The sequence below is a fragment of the Pinus tabuliformis genome, chromosome 3_1 (assembly GCF_031772625.1).
Source record: "Pinus tabuliformis cultivar Carrire ecotype Pingquan chromosome 3_1, CPIR1, whole genome shotgun sequence".
Lineage (NCBI taxonomy): Eukaryota > Viridiplantae > Streptophyta > Pinopsida > Pinales > Pinaceae > Pinus > Pinus tabuliformis.
Window position 1 is genome coordinate 287,047,048 of NC_142301.1, and position 5,492 is coordinate 287,052,539.

Consider the following 5,492-nt stretch of genomic DNA (forward strand, 5'->3'; position numbering starts at 1 on the left):
TTGATGGTTGATCATGATGTTTATAAAATCATTTAGCCCTTCTAGTGCACCTTTGGAGCATTTTGAGCCTTAAAAGGTCATGACATCATGCTTATTGAGGGCTTACAGCTCACACATGTGGAAATTTATTGACATATTTTAGTTGTTGAGCTATTGGGTTGGCTTGTAACCCATTTAATTTGTGTTTACTCAAAATTAAACATGTTTTAGTGGCTTTTAGTGGATTGTTATATGTTATAAACCTCCTATAAAAGGAGATCACCACTTTTCATTTATGAGCATCACAATTATGGATTTCAACCTCTCTAGAAGAGCTCGACTTAGCTTATTATACTTCACTACTTGAGGAGATGTGATCTTCTATGGAATTTTGCTAAATGGAGACTAGTTTTTGCGTTGGATACATCTTTTTAAGATTGAAAGAAGTCATGTTCTATAATAATTTGTGAGTGTTTATTGCATACCTTTTATGGTTTTACACATAACAAAATATTGCTAGGATTTCTATTGATTCCTTGTATAACATTTTTTATTGGAAAATCTTGGTAAATTCTTGTCTTTTTAATCTATATTCATTGAACTCCCTAGAAAACCTCCTAGAGATCATTTTTCTAGTTAATTTCTCCCCTCATAAAAATTTAGCTAAGGTTAGAAAGTGAAAACTAAGGCTTTCCCTCTTAGTCTGTTGGGTCCCTATAATACTAGTGATTACCCCATTACTATTGTAGTTATACCCATTATTAATATTGGTGTGCCCCTATTGCCCCCATATTGTTATTACTGTGCCCCATAGAATCCCTCTATTGTTATTTTTGTGGCTTTATATTATTATTGTTAGGTCGGCTAGATTATATTGTGACTCCTTAGACTCCTATATATAGAAAGGATGTTTTGTCATTTGAATCATCCAAGAATTGTTCATTTATGTAATGTAAAGGAGGTTTCCCCCTCGAAGAGGTTGTATTCTAAGGCGTTGATCTATCTTTTCTATCTTTTCTTGAGCTGGTTTCATAACATTTGGTATCAGAGCTTTGGATTCTAGGGTTTCGCTGCTCCAAAGAGGTCATCGTGGCATTTTCACTATAACTTTTTTTTTGTGACGTTTCAAAAGTCACAAAAAAAACCCATTTGAGAAGAATTTGCGCTGAACCTTGGGTCCAAATTTCAGAGCTTGTCGCGTGATATTTGCAGAGATATGATCTGAGGAAGTTGGTATTTTTGAAGACTCCTGAATTACATTCAAAACAGGTGACCTGGGGAAAATCGTCATAACTTTCTCTCTGAGGATCGGATTGAAATTTTGTAAGAAGGTACAGAAAGAGGACAGACTGTAGTTTCTTGTATGCATGTTTCAGATCCAAAGGTCGAAACAATGACACGTGGCACGTCGTACAAGTTCGCTCTACTGAACTAGTCTATAAGCGAGTCACTGTGGGAGATTTCACATAACTCTTCCTTGGAGAATCCAATTTGGGTTAGACTTGTGGCATTGGAAAGAGGGCACAGAGGGCTACTACAGATCACAAATTTAGAACTAGATGATTGGAAAGTACAGAGATACATCAGAGGCAATATCGAGCTCCTACAAAGTGAAAAAAGGTGTGTAGATTTTCTTAAATTTTTGCTTAAGCTTGGTTTGAAAATTTATTTTGAAGGAATTCAAAGGGCATATTAGAGCATTATTAATGGTAACTGATGCCCTGAGGAAAGAAAATGCAAACACCTAGTAAGGAACCTGAAAGCTCTAGCATGACTCATGAAGAAGAGGAAGAAATGCAACATGATATATCAAAATTACAAGACCAAGTGCAACAACTGTCCCTTGCACAAAAAGGAACAGAATCTAAGATGGATGGTTCAAAGAAAGATGTAGAAGCTAAGATGGATGGTTTAAAGAATGGTGTAGAAGCTAAGATGGACTGTCTAAAGAAAGGCATAGAAGCTAAGATGATTGACGTGGAAGCTAAGATGGATGATTTGAAGATAGATTTGAAAACAGGCATGGATGAATTGAAGATAAATATGAATAAGTTGCTACAAGAAATGGTCCCTAAGAGTGAAAGGGTACTAAAGGAAACTCATGATGAGAACAAAAGAAATGTTAATCATGATTCCATAGACGCTAATGTTGGATCGAAGACTCACCATATTCCAAAAATCGATATGAGGAAGTTTGATGGCAAGGATCCTACCACATGGATATTACAGATGGAGCAATTCTTCGATCTCAATAATGTGCAAAACACACAAAAGGTAGTATGGCAACTTTATATTTGGAACCAAATCAGTTTGTATGGTATCAATGGCTTTGCTCTCGTAAACCATTTATCACTTGGGCAATTTTTACGGAAGAATTGATAGCACATTATGAGGATACAAAAAGCAACACTTTTTTTAGCCAATTGATAAGTCTCAAACAAAAGGGTTCAATAATGGAGCACATTGAGGAGTTCCAAAAATTGAACATAAGGGTAAAAGATATTCCAGAGGAGCATAGGATTGATGTGTTCATAGGGTCTTTAAAGGATAATATCCAACATGATGTTTGCCTTTGGGAACCTGATTCATTAGAGAAGGCATTCAGGTTAGCAAGAAAAATGGAAAGCAAAATTATGGCAACCAGGAAGCATACCACTCACAACTATAAAGAAGGAAGTGTTGTTGCCCCTAGTCTTCCACAACCTATAAGGTTGACACCACAAAAATTGGAAGAAAAAAGAGCAAAAGGGCTTTGTTACAGTTGTGATAGCAAATACACTAAAGGTCATAAGTGTGCTGAGAAGAAATTATTCTACATAGATTGTGAAGAGGAAGAAGAAAAGGAGCAAGAAAGGTCAAAAGAAGAGGATATACTCCAGGAACAAAGCCTAGATGAAGAACAAATAAATCCGACCATATCTTGTAATGCATTGGCGGGAATTACCACTCCTCAAACCATCAAGATAGAAGGACAAATCAAGAAGAAAAAGGTAATAGTGTTGATTGATTCAGGAAGCACCCACAATTTTATTCATTGTAAGGTAGCAAAAGAATTGAATTGCTTCCTATATCCAGCACCAGAGTGTCAAGTGATGATTGCAAATGGAGGAACAATAAATTGCTCTGGAAAGTGCCATAATATCAAGCTATCCATGGGAGAATATGTATTGACTAGCCCAATGCTTTCCATTCCAATGGGAGGTGTTGATGTTGTACTAGGAGTCCAATGGCTACAATCCCTGGGTACAATAGCTTTTAATTTTCAAGAACTTTTCATCAAATTTTCTACGAAAGGAAAGGAAGTTGAATTAAGGGGTATTGCAGGGAAACCAGGAAAGATAATCAGCTCTAATGGTATGACAAAGCTTCTAAAAAAGGAGCAAAGAGGTGTAATTGCACAATTATGCTCGCTAGATGTTTCCACATCGGAATCATCTATTTCTCCAGATCTCCAAAAAGTCCTGGACAATCATTCCAAGGTATTTGAGACTCCCAAAGGTCTCCCACCTATGCGTGATCATGATCATGCTATTCATCTGATTCCAGGAAGTGTTCCTCCAAACATCAGGCCGTACAGATATCCCTATGTCCAAAAGAGTGAAATTGAACGTATGGTTGCAGAAATGCTAGAGGCTGGTATAATTCAACCGAGTCAAAGTTCTTTCTCTGCTCCAGTAGTATTGGTGCACAAGAAGGATGGATCATGGCGCATGTGTCCGGATTATAGGGAGCTCAACAAGCTCACTATTAAAGATAAGTTCCCCATTCCTGTCATTGATGAATTACTGGATGAATTGCATGGATCAATTTACTTCACCAAGTTGGATCTTCGTTCAGGATATCATCAAATCAGAATGAAGATTGAAGACATTCCGAAAACAACATTTAGAACTCATGAGGGTCATTATGAATTTTTGGTCATGCCTTTTGGCCTTACCAATGCACCTTCAACATTTCAAGGTTTGATGAATTCAATTTTCAAACCATTCCTTAGAAAATTTTTGTTAGTATTTTTTGATGATATACTAATCTACAGCAAGTCTTGGAAGGATCATGTTGAACATGTTGACAAGGTGCTACAACTATTGGAGGAGAAACAATTATATGCAAAAAGATCCAAATGTTTCTTTGGAGTCCAGGAGGTGGAATATTTGGGTCATATTGTATCTCATGAAGGAGTTAAGGTAGACCCTAGCAAAATTAAAGCCATTAAGGAATGGAAAATCCCCACATCCATAAAGCATCTGCGAGGATTTCTCGGGTTGACAGGGTATTATCGCAAGTTTGTTAAGAATTATGGGAGAATAGCAGCACCTCTAACAACATTATTGAAGAAAGATGCATTTTCATGGACTACGGAAGCAACAAAGGCCTTTGAACATCTTAAAGAGGCAATGTGCCAAGCACCGGTCTTAGCTACACCGGACTTCACAAAAACCTTTATTGTGGAATGTGATGCTTCAGGAAATGGAATTGGTGTTGTTCTAATGCAAGATGAAAGACCCATTGCTTTTGAAAGTCGTCCAATCAAGGGAAAGTTTTTAAGCAAAGCTATTTATGAGAAGGAAATGTTGGCAATACTCCATGCACTTAAGAAATGGCGACCCTACCTAATGGGAAGACACTTCAAGGTAAAAACAGATCATGATAGCCTTAAATACTTTTTAGAACAAAGATTATCCTCTGAAGAGCAACAAAAGTGGGTCACAAAGATGTTGGGTTATGACTTTGAAATCATCTACAAAAAAGGGAAGCAAAATGTGGTGGCAGATGCACTCTCAAGAAAGGATGAGGATGTGGAAGCATTGTTGTGTGCCATTTCTATTATCCAACCAATTGGATAAACAAAGCAAGGGAGGAATGGAAGAATGACGAAGAAGTGTGGGCACTTATTCGAAAGTTACAACAAGATTCCAGTACGTCTGATACATTTAGCTGGCAAAATGATTCGTTATGGTACAAAGATCGCTTATACCTCTGTAAGAATTCCCAGCTAAAACAAAAGATTCTTATGGAATTGCACACTTCTCCCTTAGGAGGGCACTCAGGATTTTTAAAAACTTACCACAGGGTTAAGAAGGAATTTTTTTGGGATGGCCTTAAATCAGATATTCAAAAGTTTGTGGCTGAATGTTTGGTTTGCCAACAAAATAAAGTTGAAACAATTAAGACACCGGGTCTATTACAACCTTTATCCATTCCAAGCCAACGTTGGGAGGAGGTTTCAATGGATTTTATCACAGGTTTACCCAAGTCTGAGGGAAAGAGTGTCATCATGGTGGTAGTTGACAGACTTACCAAGTATGCACACTTTTGTGCATTATCACATCCATTTAAAGCCAGTACAGTTTCTACTGCATTTATGGAAACAATTCAAAAGCTACATGGAAACCCAAAGATTATTGTAAGTGACAGAGATCCCATTTTCACTGGAAATTTTTGGACAAAAATATTTTCTTGTCTTGGTACTCAGTTAGCTCATAGCTCATCTTATCATCCTCAATCTGATGGGC